This window comes from Leptonychotes weddellii, chromosome 4 (assembly GCF_054177405.1).
Source record: "Leptonychotes weddellii isolate Sample4059 chromosome 4, ASM5417740v2, whole genome shotgun sequence".
Taxonomy (NCBI): Eukaryota; Metazoa; Chordata; class Mammalia; order Carnivora; family Phocidae; genus Leptonychotes; species Leptonychotes weddellii.
The window spans coordinates 163,635,246-163,650,947 of record NC_138372.1 but is presented as its reverse complement, the minus strand read 5'-3'; the positions used below and the strand labels follow the sequence as shown (position 1 = coordinate 163,650,947).

At 48.6% G+C, this 15,702-nt stretch overlaps 2 long non-coding RNA genes across 5 annotated transcripts; one reads left to right on the top strand and one right to left on the bottom strand.

The window, feature by feature from the left end:
- Nucleotides 1–318: 318 nt before the first annotated feature.
- Nucleotides 319–11,185, top strand: LOC115941170 (uncharacterized). Of its 4 annotated transcripts, none has more exons than XR_014144445.1 (3): nucleotides 319–652; nucleotides 3,780–5,151; nucleotides 9,952–11,185. It is a non-coding gene; the product is annotated as an uncharacterized LOC115941170 (long non-coding RNA). The 4 variants fall into 4 exon arrangements; XR_014144444.1 differs by lacking the exon at nucleotides 9,952–11,185 and having other exon boundaries at nucleotides 3,780–3,852; nucleotides 4,718–5,944; XR_004075926.2 differs by lacking the exon at nucleotides 9,952–11,185 and having other exon boundaries at nucleotides 3,780–3,985; nucleotides 4,718–5,944.
- Nucleotides 11,186–11,626: 441 nt separating this feature from the next.
- Nucleotides 11,627–15,583, bottom strand: LOC145720991 (uncharacterized). The gene is made up of 2 exons (XR_014144446.1): nucleotides 12,234–15,583; nucleotides 11,627–12,097 (listed from the first exon to the last, which is right to left on the bottom strand). It is a non-coding gene; the product is annotated as an uncharacterized LOC145720991 (long non-coding RNA).
- Nucleotides 15,584–15,702: the final 119 nt, after the last annotated feature.

Below are 15,702 nucleotides of genomic sequence, written 5' to 3'. Positions count from 1 at the left end.
ACTGTCAGGCCTTTGCCTGTCCCCACCTTGGGCTCATTGTGGGTGTTAGCAAAATGCTGGCTGAACCGAGCTGAGCCCAGAAAAGCTAAAAGATCATCCCTGTCAGCTCTGTCCCCCTGGAGATCCAGCCAGGCACACACAGGTCTAACCAAGTCAAATCCCAAGTCGTCACGTCATTATTGCATGCTTGTTATGCACCCCAAAATACACTATTGCATTGTTCACTCGTTTATCCAGCGGAGTGTTTATCTACGAAATTTCTGTGCTTGGCAGAGACCGTGAGCGGCCCCAGGGCAGTGACGAAGAGGTGAACCCAGAATCTTTCCCCTTACATGACCCGGGAGGAGGAGAGACACATACCGTGATAAATATAACACAGTGTGCTCACTCCCAGGGCTCGTGCAAGTGCGGGAGGGACACATCGGGTGGGAGGCACCTGGTTCATGTTGCAAACTAATCTCAGCTCAAGTTCAGCAGTTCAGAAGGCGGAAGGGAAGAAAGCGGGCATTAGCTAAACTCCTCTTGGTTCCTGGCATGGATATGTTTCCCACACAATGCCAAGCATGCTTCCTGAGACCCTTATGAAGAGTTTCTTCCCCTCGGTCTGCAGATAAGAACACAGAGGACCCGAGGTGAAGAGGACTTGTTCAAGGTCATAGAACTGGAATGTTGATAAGGGTTTGCACCGGCAGAGGCGCGGAGGGTGGGAAGGGGTCGGTAGGGTTGGGGAGGTCGGCTGGGTAGCACATTTCACAAAGAGGTTGCCCTTTGTCAACCCCGGGGGGGCCACAGCTGAGCCGTGCTGAGTCTTAACTAGCAGCGAGTACAAGTGTACAGCATGGACTCTAGCAGAGCCAGAGGCCTGAACGGTAATCGCAATCCCATGTCACCAGCTGTGTGACAGGGGGTGAGTTACTTAACTTCTCTGAGCCTCATTTGTCTCATCTGTGACCTAGAGACTATTCACACCGGTACCGATCTCCCAGGGCTGCTGGAGGGACAGAATGAGTTGCACACATTACCCTGCATTGAGCAGTGCCCAGAAAGGCAGAAACACATAATATATGTTAACAATTCTACTGGATAGACAGCACCTAGCACAGTTTCTGGTGCTAAGAGATGCTTAACAAATGATCATTATTTTTATCTCGTGTTTTGTCAAGATTATCCAATATTGTCGTTGCTTCATTGACCTGTGTCACGATCAGGTAAAGAAGGGAGTATTTGTCAGCAACTGATGCCATCTTGAGGCAGGGGCATTGTTTATAAATTGGGAATGAAGCCCTTTTTTGACAACTGAGAAGGCAGGGAACAAAGAGAACGCACTTTCTTGACTCTCCACGGGTTTCTGTTTCCAGCCGTGTGGCCCTGACATGAGGGGGTGCACAGCCATTTACGGACAATGCCCACGAAGGGTGCATGAGGCTCTCACTCTGTGGTGGGCATGGAGATGGTTAAGAGTTTCTTCCTCTAAAGCGTTGCCTGAAAAGTACCCCAATGTCACTGCAAAAGCTAGATGTTTCTTTTGGCTCTACCATCCACCCATTGTGTAACCTTGGATGCCTGCCTTGCCTGTTCATTAGCTGATCTGATCTTCATAATATCCCATTTAATAAATGGAAAAGCGATAGAAAGAGACCTGCCCCAAATTAGAGACCATTAGCCTAAGCATAAACTAGGAACGAAGAACATACAGTAGACTGGGAGCTCCTGGCTGGATCTGGATGTCGTTGAGAGGATTCAACAGCTCTGCAGGCAGGTGTATCAGACAGCCCCGCCCTCCAGCACCCACCCCAGCTCCTCACAGCCTCCCTCAAGGGGTCCAACCTTGACCTTGGACAACTTTCCCACCCCACCCTGCAGGGTTCCAGCCCCTCCCACAGTGACAGGCTTCCCCTTCACCCTGGGGGGTTCTCTGTTGCTCCTGAGACGTGATTCCTGGAGCCTGGGCATGACCCGCATCCGTGGCCGGGGACCCATGAAGCCAGATCTCTGATGGATGGGAAGTGGGAGCCTGTGAACCTGCTCCCTTCCCTCTCCCTCCCCATCACCCCACAGTCTGCTCCCTGGTGCAGAAGTTCCTGAGCCTCTTAGGGACAGTCCCTGAGATAGAACAATACCAAGTGAAGCCCCGGGTATCACACCCTCCAGGGTGTTCCCCTCCCTCCCCATGTGCCTCCCCCTTCGCTCTCCAGCTTCTTTGGAATTCTTCTCTCAGTAAAGTAATAACAAGGAAGCTTTTGCTTCCCTAGCCTTTGCTCAGTGGGATTCTAAGAGAAAGTAACTTCCCTCTCATTATTATTAATTAGGATAGCTAGGAGGCAGGAGGAAGGGAGGAAGGAGGAGGCAGAGCATGACAGAGAGGGAGAGAGGAGGTGCCCTTGGCTGGAGGTGGGTATTAAAGAAGCATCAGGAGCATTCCAGCAATTGGCCGCAGTGGTCCAGTGCACAGACTTGACGGCAGACCAAGGACGACTGCCAGGGTTTGCATCCCTCTTCCGTTAGTTACAAGCCTGTCACCGGGCAATTCTCTGAACCTTCTGTTTCCTCATCTGGAAAGTGCAGATGACAATGATTCCTACGTCATAGGGTTTCTGCAAATATTAAGCTTACTGGTATTTGTGGAACACTTAGCACATTGTCTGATACATTATAAGTATTATTTATGTGCTTAGTAAACATACAAGTCAACTAACTCTCCTGTGACCTTGTAGGCAGGACTCTGAGGAAGTGAGTGAGTTTCTCTGGGCCACAGTTTCTTTAGCAATAAAAGGAAAGGTTTGAATTGATAAAGGGCTCCTCTAGTTCTGAGCCTCTCTTTTCTAAAGAGAACCCGGGCGCTAATGTGAATCGTTGCGGGTCAGGGATGGTCCTGAGATCTTATATAAATGGTCTTAAGATTTATATAAATTATGCCATAATTAATCCTCACAAGAGGTCTGTGAGGTTGTGGTGAGTTCCCTGTATTTTACAGATGAGAAAGGGAAGGCTCAGAGAGGTTAAGTAACTTGTACGTGGTTACAGAGTGAGCTGTGGGATCCTGTTGCAGGGACAAAGTACGGCTGTAGAGACCTAAGCTTCGGGGCTCAAGATGCGACTCCAGGGCTAGATGCATTCCTGGCAACTTAGAGATTATTGAATAGGTGTCATTCTGTGTGCTCGAAGCTTCCTGCTGCTGCCCGGTGGCCTGGGCCGCTGTGGGAGGGGTGCATTGGTGTGCACGCTGTGACAGTGGGTCTCCTAGGGAACGGAGCGCATTGGGATTAGAGCTCCAGGGTCTGTTTCTCTGTCTGCCGGATCACACTGGAGCTGGCAAACGGTAGGTGCCCAGCATAGGTTGGCACATGGCTACTTCAGCTTTCCCAGAAATTTGGGATAGATGAAGGTTTGGTTTGGCTTTTTAAAATTTTTTCCAAGCTATTACCTGTCCATAAAACACTTCATATCATCTTAAACTATTGCATAAAATAAACAAGGTAAGATTTCTTTCATCACCTTCCTAGATGAATGGCGATGGGAGAAACTCAGAGCCTGTGACTTCCTCTGTAGGCTTCAAGGGGTCAGGCTGAGACATTGTCAGGCTGTGGGTGGCAGGGGAGTGCAGAGAGGAGCCATGCACCCAGGAATCCTCCCCCTGCCTGGGGGTCTCATGTCTGGGGAAGTCCAAACATTTCCCTTCTGTCCAAGCTAACAGCATTTGCCGTGAGTTTATTTTGATGTTGTCACACTGTCCCCAGAGAGTGGCACTGACATGTTTTCTTTTCGTCTTGGTATCACAGGACCAGATTTATTGCTCATGGGTATCAGAATCAGCTCATTTTGACACCAAACCCTGGCATCTACAGATTGCAAGTAACGCATTTCTGCTTCTTGGGGAAGCTCAGACAGCTTCTCATGGTGGGGCGATCAGAACATGACAACCCATCTGTTCGGGGGAGATCACTTCATTTAAGGGCATGGTAGTCTTGGACCGAGAGATCTGCAGGTAGATACATGGATGGGTGTATTCTATTTAATACATATATTTTCTTAAGCTTCTTCATGTTAAGCCCTGGAAACCTAGCAGGGAAAGAGGAAGACAATCTCTGCCTTCATCATGCATTTTTAAAGGGAAATGCAGAAAATGAACTAGTGCTTTCCCCCAAAACCAATGTTCAGTTGGGATTATGCCCTAACAGCCGGGCACAGGGAAGGGCGCATCAGAGGATAGCGTGGTCTGGGGAAGAACATCAGAGAAAGATAGCGTGGTCTGGGGAAGACCACATATAGTAAATGTTCCAGATCACCAGCTCTGGGTCAGGGACAAGGCGGGGTGAGCACAAAATGGTGGGAGCGACACATACCCTGCCTACAAGACAGTCACATCTGTTGAGTGCAAAAGGGAGATTATGTGTAAGGTACAATGCGCACGGTGGGGAGGGATTCGAGAACATGCCTGGGAAAACCAGGGGCTGTTGCAGGGAAGACAGTGTGCCATCTGCAGCTTGAAGCCAAGCAGTTAGGGCTGGCTGGACAAGATGGCAAGAAGGCAATACACAAAAATATGGAGGGATGAGAGAACATAGAATACACAGGATGCAACAGGAGTCTGGTGCTTAGGAAACAAAATACGACCAGGAGAGGAGAGAAGGGGCAGGATTTGGGATGGGGAGGCAGCCAAGGGCAGTCCAGGGAGGTCTGCATGTCCTGCTGAAGTGGAATCACTTATATCCTGCAGATGAGGGGGGATCACAGAAGAACACCTTGAGTGCGTCAATGGGATGTCCAGGTAGTCCTGAGATGCTTCTGCTAATGGTAATCTTCTCCCCCTCCTCCTCCTCCCCCCTCTCGTTCTCCTCTTCCCTCCCCACCTCCTCCCTCCTCCTCCTTTCTCCTTTTTCAATTGACCCTTGCTGAATATATTGTAAAATTATGAGTTTATTCCTTTGTCTTAACGGGAAGAGATTCTTGTGAACATCCCAAATATGTTTGCATATTTGTCCAGAGTTTGAGGTCATTATTCAGCACATAACCCTTAGGGCCAGGACTGCAGGTGTAAACAGAGAAAAAATATCAGAGCGCACAGACTGAGGAGCCCTTGGCGTGACTGGATCCGATGGGTCTCCAGCTGTGTCCACGATCCACGGAGGGGATCTTAAGCTGCTGTAGCAGGTAAAGGAGGTCCAAGGGTCCCCTTCCCCTGCATTGAGGATATCTTTTTTTTATACCAGGGTTGTCTCAGCCAGAAAATGTTGCTTGCAAGGAACAGAAACAGTTCACAGTTAAAAAAGTAAGGAGGGCAAATGGAATTCAATGGAAAAATGTAGGTTCATTCTACATAAATGAAAGGAAAGCTCAACAACAACAATAATAATAAACATATATTGAGCACCTACTATCTGTCTGTCACTATTCAAGAGCTTTACATTAACGTATGTAAGCTTTAGAACAATACTAAATATGAAAGTGGACACTATTATAATGCTGATTTTATAGCTCAGAAAACTGAGATTCAGAGAGGTTAAGTAATAAACCCAAGGTCACACAGCTAGGTAACATCTTAGCCACGATGTGAACACACAAAATCTGGTTTCTGAGTCAATGCTTTTGACCCCTATGCTGAAAAACAAGAAGCAGGAAGGTAACGTCTAGTGCTCTAGGTGGAGAGAAGCAAAGAATGATCTCTTCAGGGACGTGGCATGCATGACAGGCTTAGTGTGGGATGCCTGCCACCTTGTAACTGAGGAAGGGGAGGGTCTCATGGCTGGAAGCTCCCCCAAACTACTTGGAATGGGGGAGAGCCATTTCTCAGAACAAAGGCCAACAGGGGGTTCCACAGAAGATTAAGTGTGAAGCAATAAACAACAACAAAAAAGAGTTCAACTACAAAAAGAAAAAAAAAAGAAATTATCCTTAGAGCCCTCTTATTTTGTATATGAATAAATAAAAACAGGAAAAAGTTGAAGTTGGCATTGTGAGTTGTTTATTATTATTATATTATTACTGTACATTGAAAATGTTTTAATATGAAAATCATTAAAAAACCCATTTTGGGGGGTGCCTAGCTGGCTCAATGGGAAGAGTTTGCAGCTCTTGATCTTGAGGTCATGAGTTCCAGCCCTAAGTTGGGTATAGATTACTTAAATAAATAAACTGAAAAAAAATTAACAAAAAAAATTTTTTCTTTAGGTCTTTGAATTCAACCTACAAATCTCTTTTAACATAGACTATATTTTAACAATTACTTTCAAGGAGTCTCTTGTTCAGTGTTTAAAGAACCCTAAATAGCTTCAAAGGACTGGCCCAGATAAAAGCTCTATTCATTAAATCCCCTCCATTGTTTAAACTGATGTTGCAAAAGCCTGCCTAAGTATTTAAATCATCTAGTGAAGTTATAATTCAACTTATAACTAAGTTTGAAGACTCTCTGATTCTTCTAAACAATCAAACATGGTAAACTTCCTAATTAAAAAAAAAAAAAAAACTTTTCCAATGGAAATTTACAAGTCTAAATTACACCACAGTTCAGTTACATTTTAAATCGGCATTATCAGGCTAATTGGACTCTAATGTATCAAAACATTTTCCTTTTCTTTTTATTATAAAGCAGACTTCAAATACCAAACATATGCTGGTCTCCCCACAGACCTTACTTCTGGGATTTCCTTTCCCTTCACTCTGTTTAACACATTCTAAACTTTTGCCAGGGTGGAACGTGGTCAGCACTAGGAGAATAAACAAGTTGTTTCAACATCACAAGCAAGGACTGACGTAAACTTACGAACTTATCGATCAGAGACTTCTGGCCAGAACACAGGGTCTGAGGGACAAGGACAATTTTTTTTCGTCGAGACAGTTGGCATGTTCAGGCTTTTTCTAGTTACTATGGCAACAAGCTTCTCCAAGTCCACACTGTGCACCTGGGATTTGTTTCTGCACTCTTGCCCCTGCATCTAGGTTGAGTGCTCTAACCCCTTCTAACCTTGCAGCACGGACTGCTAATTGTCCCCAAATATCCATTTCCCACAGCATGCATTCCCAGGATAAGGACTACATTTACCAGTGTCCCTTGCAGCTAGGCAGCTGGGAGTGGCCTTGGGAATGAGATCCTAAGTGGAAATGGTGTGGGCAATCTGTAGGAAAATGTCCTTAAAGGTAAAGTGCATGTTCTTATCTCCTTCCAAATGACTGGAACAAAGATTTGATGTCTGGAGCTGGAGCAGCCAACGTGGACTGGGAAGTCCCTTGGGGCTGGATGGTGCGCCCTGCTGTAGAACCAGAAGGATGGAGCCTGGGTTCCTGACACTATAGAATGCCATGCCAACCTTGTGTCCCAGGACTTAGAAAAAGGAAAGATTAACTTCTACCTGATTAAGCCACTGTGATTTGGGGTTTTCTGCTGTTGAACCTAATCCTAATTGCTACAGACACTTCCGCCTGATTTGCACAGGTGAAATTCCGAATTCTTCCCCAGAGAACAGGATTCTTCGACAGTCAGCTATTTTACTGCCTGATGGAATCACCGTGTCTGGTTATAGACTACAGTCCTAAGGCACCCCAATGACTTACAGGATTTTACCAAACTGACACCCCAAATCAGTAGCAGATGTCGCATCTCTTAAAACAGGCTATAGCTCCCAACACAACATCAAGGTAAATTTAGCTGCCTCCAGAATCATTACATGCAGATCATTAAATGCAAGAAGCTAACATTAATTTATATGTTATGAGTTTGCAGTTCGAAATATATAACTGAACACCAAAATATCTAGTACATCAATACACATGAAAATAGCAATAGTTAGCTTACTGTGTGCACTTACTATGTGCGTGGTTGTCTAAGAACCACCTTATTTAACTTCTCCAACATCCTAGAGGGGAAAGTCTGTCATTATTCTCATTTGAGACATAAGGAAGCCACAGCCACATGTTTTGCCCAAGCTCAGATGTGCAGCTGCATTCCGCAATCCACTACGTGTTAGAGGTACTCCTGCCTGGGTGCAGTCTCCGTACGGTTTTAATGAGCAAGAGAGAAGAGAACAAAAAGATGCTTGCAGGTTCAGTCTCAAGGCAAGTTAGCCTATTCGACTACCAAAAAATACAGAGAAATTATTTCAGGGCTTCTTTGCAATTTCTCAACAGTATATAAGGTTGTCATCTTTATTCTTTTTAAATATGGAAATCCTCTATCCAAAATTTGGATATAGGCTTGGTTTCTACTGAGCAAAAGTAACTTGCTCTCCTTCGGGGGAGGGGGGGTGCGGAGGCAAATTCAAAATTGTAAGGCCAACTCCATGGGCATGTAGTTTAGAAAAGAGAGAATTACAGGGCTTTCTTCCCCCCAGAGAGTTGCTATTGGTCTGGCAGAGCCCTGGTATTTGGCAACTCCCACACTGGGTACTTTTCCATTCTCATCTATAAAACATTTGCAGGAATGTTGACAAGTATAATATGCATAAGAAAGATACTTAAATTAATAATGGCCATCATTTATTGAATGCTTACTAAGTATCTGGCACAGAGCTAATAATTTTCATATATAATCTTTCTCCTTAAAATGACTCTGAGAGGGCGCCTGGGTGGCTCAGTTGGTTGGGCGATTGCCTTCGGCTCAGGTCATGATCCCGGAGTCCTGGGATCGAGTCCCACATCGGGCTCCTGGCTCAGCGGGGAGCCTGCTTCTCCCTCTGACCCTATCCCATCTCATGCTGTTTCTCTCTCTCTCTCAAATAAATAAATAAATAAAATCTTTAAAAAAAAAAAAAAGGCTCTGAGACGCTACCATCTGCCCATTCTGCAGACAAAAACTGGAAGGCTCAGAAAGCGTAAATCATCCTCTGGCTGGAGCCGCCGCCCTACCTCCGCTCTGCTGTTTCCTCCAGCAAGCAAGCAGGGCTCGGCTTCGCTGTCTGTTCTTTCCTTCAATTTCTCAGGTGAAAGTGCTGGTTCTTAAATGTCAGAAAACCATGACAGAGACCATTTTCGATCCTTAAAGAGCCCGCAATTTCTTATCAAGAATGAAAGTGTTAACCTTGGGGTCCTTGACATATTTCAAACACAGTAACTGCATTCTGCTTGTTTCGACTTTACTCAGAAATAAAATCATTGAAAAACATCATAGAACAAAAGGTTTCCGGTTGCGAGGACCCTTAAGATTATCTAAGCCAGTTGTTTCCATCCTGGGAACAGTTTGTCCAAATGGCAACCCACATGGAAGGGCACGCACAATTGAAGTCACCTCTGCTTGTGCTTCTCTTTGGAAATAACTTCCACAATGAAAATTAATCATGGATACTACAATATCCCCAGTATCCAGCCATTCAATAAATATTTGCGAAATGGATTAATGGAGGTGGGTACCCAGTGTGCAAGCCCCTCCGGTCCGACAGAGCAGTTTGAAAACTTTGCTCCAACTCAACCTCCTAATGGTACAGACAAGAAAGTCTTCAGAGAAAGGAAACTGTCCAAAGGCAAGTGGCTACAGAGTAGCAGAGCCAGGACTTGGGGCCAGAACATCTTATCAAAAAGACTTTGTCCACAGCCCTGTTGGGATTTATGGTTGAGTGGCTGAGTAAGGTGCTGTCCACCCACCCCTGTGGCCGTTTTACAGAAGGAATTTGTTTAAAAAGGCAGATTCCTAGACCCGGCTGCAGGTCTAGTGAATTTCAAATCTCGGGGAGTGGGACGCAGGACTCTGTGCTTAGAATAAGCCTCCTGGAGTCATCCTTGTGCACACTGAAGTTTGAAAAGTAGACTCTAAAGGTTCCTTGTCTGGCTCCAGGCAGTAACTGGAGACTTTCTTGGCTGTGATTCTTCTCCTGCTTGGGACCAGAATGAAGAGCCACTGACCTGGGGGGCTACCTATAAAGTTCTGTTCTTGAATGAATTATATATTCCATAACCATTTACTAACAATCACCACATCCTCAGGGCTCCGACCTTGTCCCTCTTCATTGTCCCCAACATCCCCAGGTGATCTGCCATCCATACCTGGTCTCCACCACCACCTGTTGCCTGTGAATCTAGTCCTGCTGCCCAGTCCTAAACATTCAACTGCTTGTGGACTGCCAACTCTGCTGCTCCATCCCCTCCCTCATGTCTGGACAGGCTTGCGAGTGCTCGAGGAGCAGAACACAAGGATGACCTTACGGTTACTTCGGAAGCTGGGTCACCAAGGGCATACGGCTTCTATCTGGTTCTCCTGTGATGCTCTGTCTCAAAATCCAGCCTCTATGCCTCGAGAAGCCCAAGGCACATGGATGTGCTCTAGCTTTTAACCCTATCACGCTCATGCTCGTCTTGCCATGAGAGGTGGCTGTCGCCTCTCCAGATGTCTCGTGCCCATCCGTGTGTGAACGTGTGTGTTAACCATGTAACTCCGTTGCAAGAAAGAAGTAGGAGATGGACATTGGGAGAGTGTACCTGACAATGTCACTGCCGGATTTGTTGCCAACACAGAGATGTAAGTGTCCCCCTCCTCTCACGGCCCCTGACCCATTGTGGACGTGTTCTGCTTATTTTCTCTCCTCTGAAACTCATCTGCCTCTGCCCAGGCTTCTGCGCCTCCCTCCGGTCAGACCCCTGACACCTGGATTACTGGAGTGATCATTGCCTCCAGTCTGGACACGCCCCTCCGTGCCTCACAAGGCTGCCCAAGTGGTCTGGCCGGCATGTCAATGTCACTGTGTCCCCACTGCCTCTGCCCAATTCTGTGAAGTCTCCGAGCTTCTAACGGTTCTCGGAGTAAAGACCAGACCGCCCCACCTGGCTTGCAAGGCTGTGGGTGAACTGGATGAGCTCATGCCTCTTGCACACTTCCTCGTTCACCCTGAGATCCCAGGACACCTGTCCCCAGGAGCTATCCCCGGGTGGAGGAGGTCATCCAGAGGACGTGACCGCCAGCTGAAAGGAGAGCTGGCTCAGGACAGGTGGAGGATCTTCACCCCCCTCCCTTGTCCTTGGAATGTACACGCCGCCTCAACCGCATCCTGTTCCCACAGTGGGAGCTGTTTTCAGGGACGCAGCCTTGAGAGAACCAAGTGTTGCTGAGACCACCTGGATGGTGTGTATGACTGAACCTCATTAAGACCTCTCTATAAACTTTTAAGATTCTAGAAGGTAGGTTCAGAGGTCTACTCATCTTGAGGCCCCCAAGATAAGACTTTACAAGTAAGTTCTCTTGCTTATTAAACCTGCCACTCATCAATCTCTTTCTTCCATCTCTCCCTGTCTTCTGTGCATGGGGCCAGTTTCAGATTTCACCCCAAAGGCTCCTGAGCTCATGAACCAACACCCTCTAAGTGCCCACCTGTTAACCTATCACAGCATGGCCCCAATGTGCTGAAATTCCCAGCAACTTCAGTCCCCTGAAAGATTGTGGGCTCCCGGAGGGTGGGGGCTGTGTTCTGTCCATCTCCACATCCCCAGCACTTAGCAGGGTATCTGGTAGATTAGGGTGGCCCTAAGTATCCAATGACCACTGTCCTTACCAGAGGAGAAGATAGACAGACACATACACACACATACACATATAGATACATGCAGTCATGTGAAAAGGGAGACAGACATCAAGGGGATCATCTACAAGCCAAAGAAGGCCAAGGACCGCCAGGAGCCACCAGAAGCTGGGAGAGAGGCACGGGGCAGATTCTCTCTCAGAGCTCCCAAAGGAGCCAAGCCTGGTGGCACCTTGATTTCAGACTTCCGGCCTCCTGAACTGTGAGAAAATGTATTTCTGCTGCTTGGGGCCACCTAGTTTGTAGTAATTTGTTACCACAGCACTAGGAAATGAACACATTCAGGAAGACTGGACCCAAGGACAAAAGTGTTCCCAGGTCTGGCAACCCAGAACAGCAAAGGCTCTACTGATACAGTGAGGACTGCTAGGAAGCAGAGTTCCCACACACCAGGCCTTGCATGAGACCTCCAGATCTTTATATACTGCAGGGGTTGGAGAGCCCCATGATGGCTGTTAGTGAAATCTTCACGGGCCCAGCAAGATGGAGATCCATGTTAATTTCAAGGACATACATGTCATTTAGCCAGAACTTCTGGGCTGCATCATGTCTGTTACACAGGGCTCATAAAGAGAAATATTGGGAGAAAATGAATAAGAAACCTACATTGGATTGAGGAGGGCACGTTCTGCATGGAGCACTGGGTGTTATGCACAAACAATGAATCATGGAACACTTCATCTAGAACTAATGATGTAATGTATGGGGATTAACATAAGAATAAAAAAAAAAAGAAACCTACATTGGGACCATATCAAGGAGGACCTTCACTGCTAGACTCAGAAGTTTGGATTTGTATCCTTAGACAATGGGAACCATTGAAGTTTTAAGGGTTTTGAGCTTGGGAATGTCTTGTGGCTTCAGGAAAAATGATCTGGCTATAGTTATGTATCAGTTATCAAGCATCTGGCAGCAAGTAACAGGACCATGATATAAAGTGGCTTAAACAAAAGAACTGTACTGACTAATACAGCAGAAAGACTAGAATTATGCTTCAGGTACGGTGTGATCAGGGCTCTAGATCTACTAAGCCTCAATTTGGCTCCCCTCATGGGCACAAGATGTCGTCCAGAGGAACTGAGTTACTGAGTTAAAAATACTTCCATATTCATGTACGGTTGGAAATAAAGAGAAGCTTCCCAGGACTCTTGAGGACTCCTTTCCTAGAAGACACAAGTATATTTCTCTCTGTATCTTCTTGTTCCAAACAGGGATTAAATCTACATCTTCCCAAGCCAAATTCTGGCAGAGAGATGAGGGTGGTCATGATTGGACATGATTAATCAGCTGCCTTAGCATGGACGCTGGGTGTAACCTGTTAGTGTAGAGAGTGATTCTGGGTTAGTTCTACTGGCTCAGATGCCCCCAAGATTCCCAGGGGTGGAAGGGGGCTTAAGGGTCCTGCATCCTGCATTCCCTGTGATGCAAAATATACAGCTCTCCTTCCACATGCTTACTCTTGAGATGGGCACATGATTGCTGACCCATGACCCAGTGAGGCCTGTCAGTCAGATTCCTCTTCTGGAAAAACTCAACCCCAGAACAGATGAACAGGGGGAAGTGAAACTGGAAGGAGTGTTATGACAGTCATCACGACGTAGAGGGGCTGGGGCTGCAACCACCAGGAAAATGGTAGGGCAGACCCCAGGGCTTAACAGAGGAAGACTGTGGGCAGGGAGAGAACAGAGCAGAGAGGGGGCGAGAGGAGGGAGAAAAAGGCAAGGGGTGGGGGGGAAGGAGGGCCACAGAGCCAGAACCAGAGTTAGAAAGACCGGCTGTCTTTCTCCTTCCAGCTTCTGCCAGTCCCTCCCTCTGTTACTCCTTTCATCTAAGGAAAGTTGGGTCCCCCAAACCGTGATAAGTAAAACACTGCCCCAAACAAACCTCCATGTGCACACCAGCCCGGAACTCACCGCTGACAAGCCAGGCAGCCCTTTTCTGCCCAATCACCCAGATGGCATCAGGGCCCATTAGGATCCTTCCATTCTGATGCGTGAAGAAAGGGGGTTGGGGGAGAGGGAAATCAATTTCTTTCACCATTACTACTGAGAGCCTTGCAGTTGCTCGGAGTACGTGGGGGAGGGTGTGTGTGTGAGCATTAAATCAATGTCAGTGCTCCCTGGGGGGACTCACCATGCAGACACTCCCAGCAATGACTATGACTGCTATTCCTGGGCAGGGTATGTCAGGAGACACACTCAGGGTGACAGTGGGGAATGCCCTGACACACAGCCCCGGATGCGGGCTCCCGGAAAGGTCCAGGGGGTCTCAGAAGTGCTGTCTCCGTGGCCTATCACAACACTAGAATAAACAGGAGGGTCAGGGGGAGCCCTCTCTCCTACCTGGTAAGAACATTAAAACAGAAAGGATGTGGGCCAGAAAAAGCCTTGCCAGGTTACCCCATCGGAGCCTGGGATGCACATCTTTATAGATAAGGTGATGATTTATGCATGTTTCACCATGGAGTCACTTAATTAGGAATTCCCATCTCACTGTGGAGTCACCTAGGGGAACTGCCAAGAACCTGGGGCTGAAATTAAGAGCTGACTTTGGTTCTTGGCTGCAAAGTGGAACAAACCTGGATAATCAGCGTCCACTTACTTGCCCAATCTGGTCTTCTCTCCAGACTCCGCTAGGAAAAGATGGCACAGTCCTAATTACTAAATGGTTAATTTTCTAGTGGTGAATTTTCTCACTCTCCCCTCCCCCTCTTTTTCAGTCTGCTGCTTTTCTACTTCTCTCTGCTCTGAATAGCTCCCCTTTCCTCCCCCAAGGAAGGCTGAGAAGTCTCCTGGACCAGCCTTCACCCATTCCCTGGGGCAGGCCACTTCTCTGCCAGGGGTGGGGGCCCAGGTTGGAGGCCCACCATCAAAACAACTGGGCGCTTACTACATGATTGGCATAGTTTTAAGGGTTCAGCATGTATGAATTCACTTGATTATTACAACAACCTATGGGATAGACATTATTAGGCCCATTTTCACAGAAGAGGAAACTGGGGCACAGGGCTACCTAAACTAGTCTAAGATCACACATCCAATGAGGGTAAGGCAGGATCGGAAGCTGGAAGTCCCATCCAGCCGGCCCTGGTCTGAAGTACACACTACAGTGTCCCTCTGATGAATGATGTGCTAGGGACCTATCCCCCTTCCGCCGCAAAAGGCTGACCTCTCCAAGGAAAGCAATGGAAGCTGGAAGAATTAAGTGCCCTCCAGAACACACTGTGCCTCTTTCCTCTTAGCATTGTTCAAAAAAGTTGCAAAAGAGGTACAATCCCTGTAAGGGGCTAAAAGCTGTACAGTCACATTTTTTTTTAATGCTTCTTAAACCTTGTGTCCAGCATTTAGTCTCTAAGACTGGCCTTCTGCCATTGAGCAAGATGTCTCCAATGCCCCCACTTCCCTCTAAAGGAGAAAGGGCAAACCCTCCCCCCCCAAACCTAAGCCCGAAACGGGGTCCGGTCCCAGAAGCCCCAGCCCCCGGCCGCCCCGGGACCGGCCCCTGCCTGGAGTCCCCAGGCCTGGCGCTCGCCCTGCTCTGGACCGCGGTGCAGCCTCCGCATCTGGGAGGAAAAAGCGGTGGCGGGCAGGCGAGCCAGGGCGGGGGCCGCGCCGCGGGGGCCGCTCTGCGGCTCGGGACTGGGCCCCGGGCTCGGGCCTTACCAGCGCCCCAGCCCCGCCGCGCTCCTCCCCTCCCCCTCCCCGAATCCCACCTCTAGTCCCGCGCCCTTAGAAGAAGTCGGCGGCTTTGCCCGGTCGCCAACAGGGGATCGGCCCCTTCTTGCTACGGTGCGCGCCCATCTCGGGCTCTTCGGGGCACCGCCACGTCCACCTCCTCCCGGGGGCTGACCGCCCGGGTTCCCCGGAGGTTCTTCCCTGGTCTCGCCATTCTGTGGGCGGCGGCCCCGGCGCGGAGTGTCGCGGAGCTGTCCCCGCAGAGCCCTCTCCGGGCGGCGATCCGGTCCCCGCGCCGCCTCCGGCGTCTCCCCAGTCTGGCCTCCGCTAGCCGGCTGCGCTCCACGTGGCTCCGGAGCTCGCAGGAAGCCCTGAGCGAGCGGAAAGCCGAGCCGAGAGCGGGCGGAGGGCGCGCGGGGGGAGCGCGGGCCCGGGGGGCGGGCGCTGGGCGGAGGAAGGGGAGGGCCGCGCGCCGCCGAGGCGCCCGCCCCGCTCCGGCGCGCCCCGCTCCCGGCCCCTCCCCGGCCGCCCGC